The sequence below is a fragment of the Archocentrus centrarchus genome, chromosome 1, assembly GCF_007364275.1.
Source record: "Archocentrus centrarchus isolate MPI-CPG fArcCen1 chromosome 1, fArcCen1, whole genome shotgun sequence".
Taxonomy (NCBI): Eukaryota; Metazoa; Chordata; class Actinopteri; order Cichliformes; family Cichlidae; genus Archocentrus; species Archocentrus centrarchus.
In genome coordinates, this window is record NC_044346.1 from 29,297,247 (window position 1) to 29,314,837 (window position 17,591).

General features: G+C 39.3%; 1 protein-coding gene across 3 annotated transcripts in view; it reads right to left on the reverse strand.

The window, feature by feature from the left end:
- The window catches only part of add3a (adducin 3 (gamma) a), a 104,806-nt gene that overhangs the window by 72,969 nt on the left and 14,246 nt on the right, over positions 1-17,591 (reverse strand). The window contains exon 1 of one of the 3 annotated variants that reach the window (XM_030743615.1): positions 995-1,138. The exons of 1 other annotated variant lie outside the window; for it this stretch is intronic. The gene's annotated coding sequence lies outside the window, so the exon portion shown is untranslated. Of the gene's footprint in view, positions 1-994; positions 1,139-17,591 lie in introns of those variants that run through there. One more of the 3 variants, XM_030743598.1, reaches the window with a different exon arrangement.

Here is a 17,591-nt window from a genome sequence, read left to right on the forward strand (position 1 = left end):
CCAGAACCTTGAGGCTTAAAACACATTGCCTTTGTCACGGAAAATGCCTAAAGCTTTATAAATCTAATGAAGTGAAGCAAATATAAGCAGAAAATTCAGGGAGGATTAAAAAAAAAAAAAGACCACAAGCTTTTCCCATCAGTCTGTCATTTATCCAACCATGAAAGGGGGCCTTTCACAGGAATACCCAGAAAAAAACCACAGAAATAGAAACATGCAGCTCCTAATGGCTCCTTATCGCTGTTCAGTTGACAGTACACAGATACCTATGAAAAGACAGATTCACTAGAACACTTGACTGTATCACTCCTTCCTCTCAAGAGATAAAGGAACCACACCAAGAAAAAAAAAAAAAAAAAAAAAAAAAAAAGCAACTTTATAACTCCTTAACCATTAACTTACATTTTATAATACGTAAGAGACTAAACACACATAATAACTCATGTCTTATCAATACAGCACAGATGCAGAAATCCCAGCCCCCTCTGCAAAATACAAGCACATGAACCTATCTCTCCCCCCCGCCCGCAACCTTCCCATAAGCATGCTGACACTTGAGAGGGCGGCACCTCTCAAGCACACAGAAAGCCATCTCGGGTGCATTCAAAGCTCCCAGCTCTATTCTTCTCCGCAGTAAAAGAACTCTCAATTTGAAAGGAGGGAATCAGACCTCTGCTGTTCCATTTAGCATGCGGGACAGACTGAAGCTACCAAAGCAGAATCTCTTTTAAACTTCCTTATGTCAAATGAACTTCTGTGAATAAGATACCAAAAAGTATAGTACATGCCTCAACTTAAAAACAAACAGTTTAACACGGATGCACAAACTTTTCTTTGGCACTGTCAGCTCTAGGGAATGGCACAAGACTGGTCAGCAGTGATACAGCCATTCTTATGAAGGGGAACACAGCATCTATTCAGTCACAGAAAACACAAAGATGTGCACAAACCATAGAATAAAAGGCTACAGTTGTAAAGAATCTGCAGTACAAACCTGCTGGAAAGCAAAGCAGAGTACTGCCGCCAAATCTTCCTCTTCAGACGGCTGTGATCCACCTGCACTACAGCGACTATGCTGCCGGTACTGCTCGCTCTCTCTCTCTCTAACACGCCTCTCCCATTGAAGCTAAACAGTGCAAAACTGTTGCGTCGTCTGCCCTCTTTCTTTCACGCTCCTCCTACAGCATCTCTCTTTTTTTTTCCCCCCCCCTGTAGTTGCTCTTGCTTCCCTACTTCAGCAGGACGCACTCTGTTACGTCTGGTAGAAAACAGCGTATCTGCTGCAAGAGCTGCAGAGGACTGGCCAGCATGTGGCGGGGTGAGGGTGGGGGGATTCAGCAGGGTGCTGACAGTGGTGGAGGGGTTGAAGATGGAAAGGGGGGGGAGGGGTAGAACTGATTTAAATACAGACACACAGGAGTGAGATGACGGGGTCATTTGAGATCTTTTGGGAAAAAGACCTTCAAAAGGTGTTTTTAGCCAGTCCTTCCTTTAAACATTTGTATAGACTGGACACAACTTGAGAACAAAGTGAGTATTCAGACTGAAAGAGGACAGAAACTTTAGATGTTTGTGCAATAAATTAAACTTACTCCTTCCATTTTTCCCTCCCGTTCCCCATTTAACTTGCCTGAAATGTCTTATTTAAGACCAACCTTTTAATTTATAAGTCTCTTCTCCTATATTTACAATTAATATTGCCAAATTTTCCGCCCTTCCCCTTCTCTTCCTCCACTCCATGGTCCCTCCCTTCCTCCTCATTACTCTTCCAGATGACATCCAGGTCTTTTTCTGATACCAGCTTAACTTCCTCCTGATGTGAGGAATCTCCTTCGACACAAAAGACTTTGGAAAAGCATTTGACGATGCGAAGAAAGCAGGAAGGAGCGGTTTATTTAGAAATTGCTGTTTAGGTTCAAAATACATAGATGAGCTAAACCACACCTTGTCTATTAAATGAATAGTTAAGTAAAATACTTAATATTTAATCATGTTGGACAATTGAGTATCTTTTCATCTCTCTTTCTCTTTGTACGCAATTTATGAAGCCATTTGTAGGGTTACCAGGTGTTAATTTAAGCCCAGTACAAAGACTGGAAAAAGTGCTGTGGATAAAAATGGTAAAATCTTAAGTACGACTTGTTCATGAACATTATAGGGATTATATTGTTGTAAAAAAAAAAAAAAAATAAAAAAATTAGACCCGATTTACAATGATGCTTCAGTGTCGTAAGCACTGATGTTAAATTAGGATGTGAAAGGCTCACTTTCTGCCTTTACCCTGACAGGGTTATCCATGCTACATTCAGATGAGGACGCATCCATTCACACTACCCTGACTTCCATAACTCTCAACAAACTTTGTCTCACTGAGGATTTGCACTCTCATATCCTGCATGCAACACACCTTTAAATTGAACCATTGTGCTCTTTTTTTTTCTTTTTTTTTAAATCTCCATTATTTTATATTAAGCTTAGGCTTTAGATTGCTTAGGGATTTTTGCACATAAACTAACCTCATTGATTGAAAGTTTGGTCATATGACAAATAAGGAAACACTTAATAGGTCCCTTTTAAAAAGGAGAGATTGATATTGTAGAAAAGCAATGAGATATATTCTAAGGACTGCACAGCAGAACTAAAATGGCCATAGCCTGATATTTAACTTCCATCATGTATAGGAAATTGTTGAGGTGTCTAATTTATGGTTACTCAGAGAAACAAACACATCCAAATGAATATTTAATTGGTGCTTTTGTGGAAAATGCTTCCATTTTGAGGGTAAAACCTTGGCCTTATTGCTGGCAGACCAAAGCAGACAATAATTATAGGAAACAAAAATACAAGTTGGTGTTCATACCCAGTACAAGAAGCAAATGAGCCAGTTGAGTCTATAAATCAATCTGAAATCAATTATTCAAGCAGTATGGGATTTATGGAAGAACCAGCCATGTCAAGCTACTGTATACACAGCTGTCAGTCTCTAAGTGGCAAGGATTTCCAGCTTGCTCTGCTTGTCTGTGCGGTGAGTGTGGTTTTACTTTTGTCAAACTAGGCCTAGGACAAGAGGATCCATCCCTCATGGCTAAAAGTAGTGAATCCCCACACTGGAAACTATTTTCAAGGAGTAGTGTGTTCAAAATGCACTGGAATAAATGCAATCCTCTGACTTGTTATGAATGTCTGTAGCAGACTAATGGTTCATGTTTGCATTAACATCGTCAGCATCCATTGTCCTGTACCTCAAACATGCATTTGTTAAAATAGCACGCGATTCACAAGAAGTCTTCACAAATCCATTCTCACAATGTACTTACAAGTTTCTTAGGCTGGGCATACCTGTCCCAAAATAAACCTTTCCCTCTGTCCTCCTGCAGCATAGCTGGAGCTGAACACTTTGGTCCAACATGAGCAGATATTTGAGTTCAATGTGCAGGGCCTGGCAGTCTCAATGGGTAAAAAAGGGATGCACACCTAGATTATTTATGGGGGTGGATTGCTGGGTGCAGATCATTTACAACACTAACCCTTAAATAGGGGAAGAATGAAGATGGCGAAGATCACTTTACAAATGGCATATAGTGTGTGAATGCTATTTTGTTAATAAGCACTTGGAGTAAAGCAGGATGAGCTCTAACATGGCAATAAAGGTGTAAATATAGACTGGTGTGTACCTGTGTTTGCACACCTGTCATCTGTGCACATAAATCTACTAACTCTACGGTGCTTACCTGTCAGTATCAGTCCATTAATCTTGATTTAACACATAATATTGCTCTGCTCAGAACTGCAGACTCCATCCAGCAGACAGTCCTAATAGAGACGACTGAACTCCATTCCGAGTCATGTCTTCTAACATTTTTGCCACAAAACTGCTGATAGTGTCTAAGTAAACAGGCATTATTTTCTCTGCCAACTTAAAGATCAGAGGTCTGCAACAAGTATTTTTAAAGCCTTCATTCTCAGAATTTTTCATCCCCTAGGATTTGGACTACTGCTTTGCTTTTGAGTACACTATTGACATTGTATGGCCTTCAATTTGCAGTTTGTTCCATCTTCCAGCCATGATAAACGATTCTTGGATATGATCATCAGTTCTTTCCACTGCTAAATGTGACTAAAATGCAGCATTTCCTCATCAAAAACAACAAAGTTTTGGCCAGGAGCAGTACAAACTCCTCATAGAAACAGAGCATCACAAAGAAATTCTTCTTTGAACTTAAGAATGCATTCTTTTCAAACAAGTACAAAATAGGCATATAAATCAGATTAAATGGCTAAGGGGGGAAAAAAAAAGAAAAGAAAAAAAAAAATTTCTCTACCCAGAATTTAACTGGAGTGAATAAACCCGTTCTACTCCCTGCAAACCCAAGAGGATAGCAAAGCAATGCAAGTGCTGACGCAAGCTCAAATCCCCTGAAAAACCCAGAGGAAGTGCAAGGACTCACCTGCAGAGTCTGCAGTGGTCTATTGGCCTGCATCCAGCATTAGAAATAAAGCATGGCTGAGAAAAAGAGAAGCAATGGCTGTTACATGGATTTATTGTGTTTGCTGTATCAGAATATGAGGCATATGTTGTCAAACCACTCAGGCAATTAATACAGAAAGCAGCCATCCACAATGAAGAATATTGCCTTTGTGTCTGATTGTTTTCACCAGACAAGAAAATGAAGCATAGCACAGAAAGGGCTGACACTACAAATGGATGTGGAATCATTTCACCAAAAGTACTCTCTTAAAAAATGAAAACACATTTCCTACTTTTTAATCTCATAAGGAGCCTATAAGGTTTATTGTTTTCTAGTCATGTCAACAGCTTTTAATATATTATTCATTAGTAAAATAGCTTCTTTTTTTTTGTCATAATTAAACCTGACAAAAAGGGGCCTCGGGCACTCTGCTTTACTAATCATCCAGATGTATTTTTTCCCTTATTTGCTCACAGACTCTACCCGTGTCCTGAGGCAACCTTCTCTCCCTGTGTGGGGTGTAGAGACTCTTGGCCTATGTAGGGTAGGGATTGGGGGGGCTCTCTTTAATTCCCCGTGGTGACTCCAATGTCATGTGACAGCAGTAAGCATGGTGATTCACTAACAAGTCTATGTTTGGCACAAGGTTAGGAGGTACACAGCATGAACCTCAGTTTAACTGACTTTTTAGAATAGAACTAAAGGTATATTGTTAATAGAACTAACTTAAAGTTAAACACATATTACTCCTGTGCAAATAAATTAAACAGTGTTTTAATATTGTATAAAAAAAAGAAGAAAAAAAAAAGTCAGCTACAGCAAAAACATAAGTAATCTAATATATGCCAGAAAATTAAAATTCAATTCCATCTCCCAGTGCGGTCCAGAGGGAGCTGTTATGACATGAAGCAGATCTCACCCATAACTGAAGTGGGCTTTGGACTGTGAGACCGTGAAGCCCAGGCTTTAAGTCTGACTCCAATGGAGCGATCCAGAGATTGAGACAAACACAGATCACTGCCAAATATCGTTACTTATAACACCCACTCCACGGCACATTTCCACTGCCAGCTGCCAGATTCAGTAATGACAATATTAAATAAAAACAACCTCTTTTTTAAAATCTGTCCCACATTGTATATTAATTTGGTGATGAGGTATTGGAAAAAAAAAATAGATTGGACATTTTCAGGTTTTTCAAATGATGAGAGAATGACTTGAGAATGTAAATATTTTAGAATCATAGTGTGGCTCTGTTGTGAATAACGATGTATAATAATGACTGTCACTACCTTGTACATTTGGAACTATTAGATGAACCAGCTAGTAAAAAAGTTTTGGTGGTGTACTTTTATAGCCAACTGTAGTTATGTAGTCTCCACATTTGGACCCTGTAAGCCGTGGTGGGCCACAACAGAGACAGTAAAAAATTCTAACATTTGTAATTGTCTGCTTGAGTTCCAGGTAAGTTGCTTGTTTAGTGCAAAGAATAAAACAAAAATTACATAAAATATCTTTTTGACTGTTTAACAATCCACTTCAAAACAGAACTAGGCCAGAAAAACAAGATCTACAGCCAAGGGTCTCAGAAGTCCAGCAGCATAACAAGGACCAAGTGCAGTACTATACATTTCATCCACCCACGATTCATGTCATACAAAAGCGCCACAGAAGCAGACCAAGGGGGCATCTCTCCTCGGTTTCTTCTGTTCTAGCCACCACAGCAGAATAACCTTCTGTAACACTGGTGAATACAGCTGTACAACTAGAACTGCAACAGCCACCAAAGTAATGATTAAAAAACTAGTCTCAATTTAAACATGCTGGTGGCCTAAATTGGCTTTCACTCATCAAAACTTTAGGAGCCCCTGATTTAGAAGCATTGGATATTACAGAATATTACACAAGACGTCAGCTACCAAGAACCTAGTCAAGTACAGTCAAGTGAAGACTGAACCTAGTGTGCCCAGAGTGCACTGTATTTGTATAAGCCAATAAAGCTAGTAGTGCTAATGCAGCTTACAAATATTTACTGAAAACACACACACACACACACACACACACACACAAAAAGGGAGGTATTTTATGATGTATTTTTTCCTTTAAACTGACTGGGCCACTGTCAGGTCAGTGAAGCCATCTATCTAATACAGACTTGACCACTGTCAGGTCATGTCAGCCTCAGAGCGCTGAGCTGTAACACTCCCGTCTCCTCATACGCCCTTTACTGCAAGTCCATTTTCTGCTCTAGTGTCATGAGGGGGCTCTAATGAATCAGCCTATTGTGCAGACAGAACTCCGCACTGGCTTTGACACTTCCACAGTGTGCGAGTGTGCACGTACATGAGTGTGTGTTTGCATTTTTAAATGCATGTGAGTGTGGTCCTACTTTCTCAGCCTTGCAAAGCACAAAGCAGTTGTTTGTTGCCTCTCAGCACTACAAAAGGCCCACAAGCCACCAGTGATGAACGAAGAACTTGTGTCAGTTTGCAACTCTATCCATTATATGTTATATCCTTGGCGAAATATGTGCTTATGTATGCAAAATAAGCAAAATAATAAAGAAACTGACTGCAGCCTATTTGTATTTCATATGTGCAGCTGTGTATGTGGTCAAGATGTGGCCACATACTCCCAGTCTGCGTTTCATTGGGATGTGACTGACGATTACAACACCCATCATGTGGCTCTAAACCAAAGATCTGCACCACAAAACCATGGCACACAAACAGACATCCATAAATCTGATCATTTGCAGCTGCCAGACCAGGCCGGACCCCCTTTCTTCCATCGCAACACAACTGAAAAGCAGAGGGTATCGAATCATATCAAATTTGGCTGTAAAGCAAATCAAATACAGTATATGCACAATCAGGTACAGGCACAAACACACACTAAAACAACCAACTCCTCTGGTTGCCGTCAGGACTTATGAGTCACAGAGAAGGCAGCTGTTATTCATCAGGGAGACACCCATTCTGATTATAATTAAAACAGTTTATAGCTACAAATCAGTGTGTCGGTCCTTGGAAACACCACTTTTGATTAATATTGTTAAATGTGGTCAACACAAATCTGCCTGTGCCTACAGAGAGAGCAGCCAGTTACAAGGTGAAAAAAAAAAAAGGACAGAAAAATCACATCTTGCCTTTTACTGTGATGTCATTTTACTCATTTTAACTTTAACGCCTATTCAGCCCCCCTCCCCAAAACATCAATACACAAATCACCACAACAAGCTCAGTCCTGCCATGCTGGAGGGCTGGGTTGAACATCATTATACCATTATCCATGTTAGATATGCCCAGCCTTTTGTAATTTCCACCAAAGACTCTCCCTGAAAGTTCAAGAACTGCATGGGTTTTTAATTTCCACCATCTATAAAATCCATCTTTTGTTGAATGCCTGCAGCTTTATATTTCCTGTCTGTGCCCAGTAAAAACTGGTCATCTCTGCAGTGAGGATGTTGTTAAAATTATATAATTCAAACCTCCTTTATCCTGAAGATTCCCTCAACTTTCTCATGTTTTTTTTTTGACTTGTCTTTGAGAAAGTGAGTGAGAGGCAAAGACAGAAGAAGGGAGACAGAAGAATGGATGTGTTGCACAACTCCTCAACTGTGCCCATCTTTAAGGAGTGGAGTTGTGTGCGATATATATGAATTTTAAATATAGCAAGAAAAATGTTTTAAGCAGGTAAAAACCCAGAAAAGTTAGGAAGACTTAATATCAGGTATGATTAGACCACTCTTCCCTAAAAGTACATGGTATTTAAATTTATATTCTTAATATTTACATGAAACGTGAACCAAGTAAGCCACTGAATTGACATGTCTTCTGCAAAATTACCTATAAACATTTCAATGCTTATAGGTAATTTATGGGCCTGAACACTGAGGCACAAGGTGAGGAGACTTTCCCAACACGAAGAAGACATCGCTTTAGCGCCCCACAGTATAGATGACACCTCCTCTTACTGAAGGAAATGTAAAATAGGAGAAAAAGAGAGAGAAATTGGAAGAGGGAGGATGACACTACATCTGTAAAGTTTTATGACGCTATCTTCTGTGGTAATGACACCATTTTATTGACAAAACCTGTCAAAAGATAGACGAGCTGACAAAACAAACACCTGACAAAGTACTTCAAACTGCTTTTGGTAGTTCCTGCTACAGTGGGTGCAACCAGGATGACATTTTGCCAGTGACAACGCACACATCCACACTAACAAGGTGAAAACAATATCAAATACGCAGTGGCAAGCAGGTCGTAAAACAAGAAATTAGAGAGAAACAAAGTGACAGATGGAAATTTCCGACCTTAGCGTTCCTTTTCCCATAAACACTCCTGCAGCCATGTGGTTTTATTTTATCTCAGATCTCTTGCTTTGTTTTTTTAAGCTACTTACCCGTCAGCCTCCCTGTCTGTGCTGGCATGCTCGTAGACACTGGGCAGCTTGGTTTTTATAGTATCCATTATTGTTTTTACCCAGTTACACAGACCTTGACTATTAGGGGATACCCAAGGGTTTCCTAAACTTTTAACTACTCATAGTAACAGATTCATTTACAGAGATTTTATTTATAGTTGTGCTCGTATCTGTCATAGTTTGTCTCCTCTGCTGTCACGGCATGTGTGTGAGGAGGTGGCCGAAGGGTTTGTGGTGCAGTGTTTTAGCATCTTTACTTTACTGTCTCACTGCCCTCATAGCAAATTGAATTAAAAATCTCAGTGATTTGAAATACAAAAAAAGCAATTAAAATTAGCAACAGCTAATGAACACGGCAGAGTGGAAAAGCTGTGTATTTCACTCAAAGTTGGGAGACACTAAAAACCTTTGACTTAAAAAGTTAATAAATAGATAAAACATTGGACAGAAATACGTCTCCAAAGGCACCCAAATGCTTGCTCATGTCTTCTTGGCAACAAAAACACACAGAGCAGTAAAATTTTGCTGCATGTGCACCATATTTATTAGACATGAATATGCCAGTGTTTACACTTTGAAACACTGACACTGGGGGCCAAAAATATCAATGAATGCTGCGCTCAATAACGGGGAAAGACAAAAACTTGGACTTGATTCTCGTCTAAATGCCAACAAGCTAAAAACAAAGATGCTTAGTTCCATTCAATAGTGTACATTACTTCTGAATTCCCTGCTATCAGTGCAGGATAAGCTAAAATCGCAGAAAGCACTATGAAACTCATTATAGGATTACATCAACAGCCGTTAATCCACTTTCTATTGTGCTATAATTTATAAATGGAGCATTAGAAGCTTAGCCAGATGGCTTAGCTGCAGTTTGCACTTTAAATGGCAAACATGTCCAAATCACAAAGCCGTCAGCCACAGATTCCCACTGGAGCTGAATCCCTATCAATAATAATACTAAATCAATTTGTACAAGAGAATTGTTACAATAAAATAATAAATAATAAAAATAAAAACTGCAGCTGTGAAAGACATGCACAGCAGCAATTTCCTAATCACTTTGTGTATAGTTATAAGATATCTAAATACACACAGCGGATAATATTATCAGCCAGACTGACCTCCAGGAGTGATCAGAGATGCACACAATCTTGAAGACAACACTCTGCAGCTAAACTTGGTGGGAACTGAAACACATACAGGAGTAAAAGAACCAGACACACGCACTAGTGTCACTTAAGACTGCGGCAGCAGAAGATTGGTATTCAACACTTTGAGACACGTCAGCAAGCAGAGCTACACTGATTTCCTCTGACCTCGCAAGCCCCGGACCTGGGAAATCTGCCCAACTACATCTGAGAGAGCGCCTTTAAAAATATATGACAGAGAGAGAGCGAGAGAGAGTGCAGGGGTAAGATAAGACAGACTGAGAGCTGCATAACGAGAGACAGATCAAGTAAAGACATACAGAGAGTGAAAGAGGAGGGAGGGAGCTCTTGTGTCACTCATATGTCTACAGCCCAAACCAGAAAACGCAAAGCACACCACTGTTATAAACAAAGAAGAAGATCCTTTCATTTATCAGATAGGAACGACTGTGGCTAGGGGATGAAAACTCATGGGAATTCCCTAAATTCACTTAGTCACAAAAGCACTAAGTATAAACAATGTTACAGTGCTGAACACAAAGACAGTAATTTAAATGTCCTTTAACAAGAAACACAAAAATGTCGGAATTTCAACTGGAATGCCCCCACAAGTTGGACTTTGAACTCGGGAAGTCGGAGCAGCATTGCCAACCCCAAATTCACTATTTGTTTTGCTCCTCATCAAGGTAGAGCTATTCATGCATCACTAGCAATGCCACACAATGCTAGTTTCTTTAACAATTAAAAAAAAATACCACTGCAGTATATTCGTGGAGCCTGATCCGTGCTCTGCATATGGCTTATTTAGCCAGTCACAACAGTGGCAGTACAGATTACAAGTTTTACAGTTTTACTGCTATTTACAGCCATCGTTTACAGTCAGTAAACGATGGCTGCAGACAGGTGTGCAGCTGACAGGAGAGAGCTAAAGTAAAAGAATATTTAATCACAGTGACAACAATAGCTTATGTTACCATAACTATAATAAAAGCTTACCATCAAGTGTTACACCGAACCAACAACCTTCTAAGATAAGGTCTCTGACCAAACATGATTACAGTGAAAGTAAATGAGTGAGCCAGTGAGAGAGAGAAAAATCATCATGGTTGGACCTATTCAGTCATGTCAGTTAACTACAGGACAGACACTTCTGCTTGCAACAGAAGACTTGAAGAGTCTTGCAGAGTCAAACTCTGAAGACAGGCAAACATCCTGAAGAAGTATTGAACATTTTGGAGTGGAAAAGGGTTTACAGTTTCCAAGGAAAGTGAAAGCTTATTCAAGATAATGAGAACAAAATTCAAGGATATAAGGACTGACATTTGAAAAGAGAAGAATGGCAACCACAAACCACAAGGTTCATTTCCATTTGAATTGAAAAATCTGCACAGAAGCAGAAAAGTTTGTAATGTGTATCCAGTATCATTAAAATATGCTAGATGCCGACGGCTGTATATAAAAAAATGATGACCCTGACTTTGGATTGTTGGAAAACTGCATGTATCGAAGATTCAAAGATGTTGGTCACAGCCAAAGTTACACCTTACAGAAGCTATGCATGCATGTGTTTAACATACAACATAGATACAACATCACTAACAATTTGCAATGAACACAACTAAAAACTGGAAGTGAAAATTGACAATGCACAGAGAAACTATGATAAACTAGGAAAGAGACAGTCAGGCAGGTGAATTTGAATTATATTAAAAAAAGAAGAAAAAAAAAAGCAACACTTATCAAAAGTGGAAAAGAAGCTTTAACATTGTGGCCTATGCAGTCATGTGCATTAGCTCTAAAATGTTCAAATTCTCAATGACTGGGAGTGAAATAAACAGAGGTTCCCCACTATAACGCTGATACTGACTTAAAAGTTGTACTGAATGGAGCAGATAAACAACAGATTTACAAATAGGCTTAAAAATATATTTTTTAAGCTGTACAGTTACCAAAGGTGGAAGTATAGCATGCTAAGCAGTGATTACAATTTGAGCTCTTTGGCCTTGTACTGTTTTCTACAGAAAATAACTGAGTGCGTAAAAAGTCTGGCCAGAAGTTTACCACTGACCAAAGCTGTGTCATTAACTCAAGGCTCTCCAAAAAGTGCTCAGTATTACTCTCCATGTACCTCCCACGTCCTTGACAAAACCATAGAAGAGGCTGGAAACATCTGGACTACAGACCCAAAAAAAAACAACTTTCCATTGCACTCAACAATACATTTGAGATCTCCCCCTATTTTTTTTTTATTCCCAATCAACTGTTATGTTATAAAATTATATTCAAAACAGAGCTGTGCTGTTTATGCAGTCAGCAGGTGTTTTAAAAGCTTGAGGAGGAGCTTAAATGGCGCGTGCTGAGGTCAAACTTCTTACCTCTCTGGGTACTGGCTGAGGTAATGACGTCTCGCCAACTAGGACAAAAATAGACAAACACATTCTACTTTCTACCTCCAAGTCCAGTAAAACTGAGCCACATTATGTGTCTGTAGCAAGGATATCTGACACCGTTAGAAGCAGATGCATGCAACTGGTTTAAATATTATTTACTCATTGTGCGTAAGTGAAGCTTGTAATCCTAAGGTACAAATACCACAAATTAGCCAAGAATGAGTGAAACAGAAACCTAAAATGAAAGGTAGATAGCTCTCACAGTAAAGTTTACTTTGTGTCCTCAAGCCTGAAACCTTTTCATTATCCCATCTCAGTAAATCAACATATGTGAAACACTCCCAAAAATCCACATTTAATGTTAGCCACAATCTGAAATCCCCCATGAACTTCCATCAGGAGAACAAGGGTGGTCTTTTTCTTTTTTTTTTTAAACTAGTCATAAAACTATCAAAACATGTGATTACATTTCTGTGACAAGTTCTTATATTAAAATATATATTCTCTGTTGGCCAACAGCGCACAGATGAAGCAGCATTACCAACAAGCAGTAACATCCAGAGCTGAAAATGGCCACTTCAGGCTGCTCTCAAATGCCAACTGATTCCCATAGACTTCACAATTATAATGCCCAACTTTATCCTTGAAATTAATATATTTATTGTCTAGCTTAAAATTGGATTTGGTCTCTAGTTAATAAAATACAAGAAGAGGTGCTTTTTCCTTTATAACTCACCCAAGTGGATAACTTGTTCAACTTAAATTTAGGGACATGGCTCCTTCAGGTGACAGATTACTGTCCTGTACGCCTCACCTCCACTAATTCAAGTCACTGAACTGGACCCGTCTACTGTTTTTGTTCTCTTGAGTATTTTTTATTGAATTATCTGACAAAGATTATGACTGGCTGTGATATCTGTTTTACTTCCCATGCTTTAGGGATCTTTTTTTAAGTACCCAGCTTAAAATACAAACCAGCCTACCCATACTAAGAAGGACCTGACCTTGTGACTAACCAGCGTCCTTACAAAGGCAACATTAAATGTTTTTTTCCTTTATCTCAAACATTTAAGTGTGTACTTTAATTATGCCCTCACCAGTAGTTCCCAGTAGTACCCTGACCATCTCTGGATGTGGCTCATTTAGAACTCATTAAAGTGTATGTATGAGCAATTGCACTGTGTGTGTTCTAGGTCACAGCGGTCAGCAGTTTCCAACATGGAGAATAGGCTGTGCCTCTACTGTAAGCGCAACTACACCAAGCAGCAGGAGGCCTGAGGGACTCAGTCTGCCTTTGATAGCCATCTATGTCATCTGCACAAACACCAACTGTGTCAACACCAGGGAGCACGGGTCACCATAGAAGAACACGAACACTCATTGACAACAAGTGAAATATGTTATTGCTGAGGGTGCTACGCCTGAATTCCATTAGAATGATAATTGGTTACTGGGAATTTAGGGACTGCCCCAAAATATCACACCAAAAACATCACAAAAGTGTTTAAATAAATACGGAACAATTAGTGAGAAAACAGTGTTCGCAACCAGGGGGTTTGTTATCCTTATTTAGATCAAATGTGTATAGTGGTCACACTGAAAGGAGAACTGATATGCCAGCAAGGTGAACAATACTGTTTAGATAGTCTCTTTTTCCAGACACTAATGAAAACATTTAGAGCCGCACATGCATTAAAAGCGGCAGAATTATAAAGAACACAGTAGAAAGCTAAACATAAGTTCAAAGACAGCTTTCTTTCTTAAGGTCCATGTATGGTGGTTTTCCACTGAAGTGTGAAAAAACAGCAGCTGCTATTGGCCACTTCAAATGCAAACTCAAAATTCAAAGTAGGCTCAAATCTAAAATGCCAACTTCAGATATTAAATTAACATTTTTACAGCCTGGTACACAATGGTTTTTGGTCTCTATGGCTAATTCAACCAAATAATTCAAAATAAATTACTATGGGATTAATTTCTGTATTACTCATCACCACTAAAACTCAAAGTTGGGGATGTGGTTGGTTTGACCGACAGGTGAGCCGGGACAGGAAATTGTCGCCAACTGCTGTCTGCTTGGCATCACCTCCGCTAATTTGAGTCACTAACATAGACCTTTGAATACCTTTTGGAGCATTTATAATGGAATTATCTGACCAATGATACTGCCTGCTATGAGATACAGTCCATCCAAGAAGTCTTTCACCTTTGATGAAGGAAATCCTAATATTTTATTTTTGCTGCCAAGTCGAGTCGAGCCGTGCTGAGTAGGTACTAATGGAAATGCGGCATTAGTGCTCCACACTCTAGTCTAAATATGGCCACTTGTGTCTCCAGAAATGTCAAGAAGGTGAAGGCCATAAGCTTCAACTGGAGGATTCAAAATGTGGAGTTCAAATGATTGGTTCACATCACAGCTGTTAGTCCATCTTCTATGTACATGGTAGTCTATGGAAGTTGTAGGTGCTTTGCGTTTTAGGTTAACACCCATAAGTTTATAGACCCTAGTCTATATGTTGTCTCTGTCTACCACTAGTTGGGAGCACTGTCAAGAATACAAGGAATCACCAGTGAGTCAAACTTGTTTGTCTGTGTAGTTGTTGATTCTTTAGCTTAATAGTCATAATATACATCTTTGCAGTGAAATTAAACAGCGTGATATAAAACTGTCCCCTGCATCCATTGTTTGGGTTTCTCAATATTCCCTCTTTGTTCTTTTTGTGCTTTTACTCTTTTCAGAGAACTCTGTTTTGGTTGTTCCCTGTACTGTTCAGTTTAAACCAATCAGCTTTTGGCCTATGCACAGCATTATCACCTTCAGATGAAATGCTATTCAATTTTTTTGGCGGACTGTATGCAAGTGTGTTTCTCTCGAAGCAGCCAAAGAACAACACTACACAAACTATAAATCCAATATTACATTCATACAGCCAGTCAATCGCTACCTTACGTGAGTATGAATGTTGGACTGTCAGTCTCAGAAAAAGAAGAGGAGCTCCTGCTGTCTAGATTACCTAACTGTGGACACAATGACTGGAATTGTCAGCTGGTTCTGGAAATGTGTGTTGTTGGAGCGCTGCATGAGGCTGTATAAATGTAAAAAGCCCCAGATGGTACAGCAGTTGTGGAAACACACGTCTGTCCAGGTTGGCTGAGAGAACAGGAATTGAAACCACCTGGTGAATCTGGTCAAAATGTTTTTTCTGTCAGTGGAGGTGGAGAAAAGAATTTTCCTCCAGTTCTCAGGTGTGGACACACATGAGAAGTGTGCGAAGCACAAAGCCCATTGAGAGGAAGTCTGTATTCTTTCATAGCTCTGATATCCCTTGTTACATAAAAAGTAAAGAAGAAGCCAGCAGACCACTGAGTTCATTGGCTGAGTGATCCGACAGAAAAACCTCGGGTTCTTTGTTCAGACCTCGACATTCATCTGAGTATCTGCATTGTTTAGACCTTCCAGTGACCAAAGATATCAAGACCTGCCTGTGCAGTGACAGATTCCAGGCCAACTTAAATATATTTTGAGAACCCACCTTTAGTCAGCATTATGACATTCTGATGAGGTCCGTTTTTGTTTCTTGACCAACTTCCTCTTTTTTTTTGCTGCCAAACAGACAAACTAACCAGTGGGCATCACTAGCGCAATGACGAGGACGTGATCTCTTACCATCATCATACCCATCAAATCTTATGAACCATTTTTCATGCCAGAAAAGCAGTGAAGCCAATGATTTTCCTGGGCTATGGTGCTTGCTCAGTTTCACACGGTCAGCAGAATAATTTGCATTAGAGAAACTGGAACAACCAGAAAGAACTCTGCTTCAAGTCGTTAACAAAGCCGGGCACTGCACTTAACACACTAATCATTTTTTATTTGGGTGAGATGCAGAGGGACAGTTACATAACCTTATTTTGCTGACCACTGTGGTGGCCCTACTGATTGGGTGGATGTGACTGTCCAATCACGCAGCATGGCCCCTTTAGCCTTATTACATAAAGTCCAGACAAATTAAGTGTGACTTTTCAACCATTTAGTTCTTCAGCCTTATTAGGGGAAGTTATTAATAAAGTTCTTATCTTAGGTCACTTCAAACGGAGAGATAGCACCTCCAGGCCATCAAATTCCTTAAGGTCTTCTAGAGAACGTGTTACTTAAAAAAATTAAATAAATAAATAAAGCACACGGACAAGATGAGAGTTGACTTTGCTTGTCGTCTTGTTAGTTTTGCAACAGTTACACAACAACCTCAGCAACTCAATTTTGTCACATGGGTTTAGAGAGAGAGATTGAAAACCCCAATGGAAGTCTGACAGTATTTAAATTCAGACTCATGCAAAAGAGGACAGGTGTTCCTTCCACTGCTATTGAGCTAGTTTGTCCACACTGTGACTTTGACATTTTAAAAAAGTAAAAAGTAAGTGTGGGTAGACAGCCAGAAACCGGGACACACAAGAAAGCAAAAAGCTGTCAAATTCTGAAGACAACCTAAAACAAATGCTGGCACGCATTTGTTTATCTTCACCACCAGTCTCAAAACAGATGGCAGATAAGGCGAACCATCAGAACTGTGCCCATTCAGCAGGATGAGTCAGCAGATGACAGTTTTTAAAATGTTATTCAGGTGTGAAAAATCAACCCATTTATCCAAATAAACACAAGACCAACAGTCAGCTAATAAGGCTGCACAAAGGTATGAAAGCCTTTACCTTTTCTACAGATTCTATTACTGACTTAATTACAGTATACAGGATTACTTTCCAGAATTTTCAAATTAAAATCAGTGGAAATCAGATTAGAAAAGAGAGAATATATTTATCTTTCTTGGCATTCACTCTTTGTTCTTCTTGAATTGTGACAGTAGTTTGTCAGATAATGTGAGTCTATCTGTGCTACCTTGCAAATTATAAATCCCTTAAGCTTAATACTGTTGACACTGCTTTTTACAGATGTGGGTGAGTGTGCGTGCATAAATGTGTCCACCATTACGCTACTACTGCCATTTATAAATTAAAATATACTTCAAGCCCCAGTTGTGCAAATAATTTGTGGGATCTCTATAAGCTAAAAGAAAAGTTTAAAAATTCACCACAAAGCATTCTAAGATTCATCCAACTCTATTAATGCAGCTCACAGAATCTAGTGCTTGTAT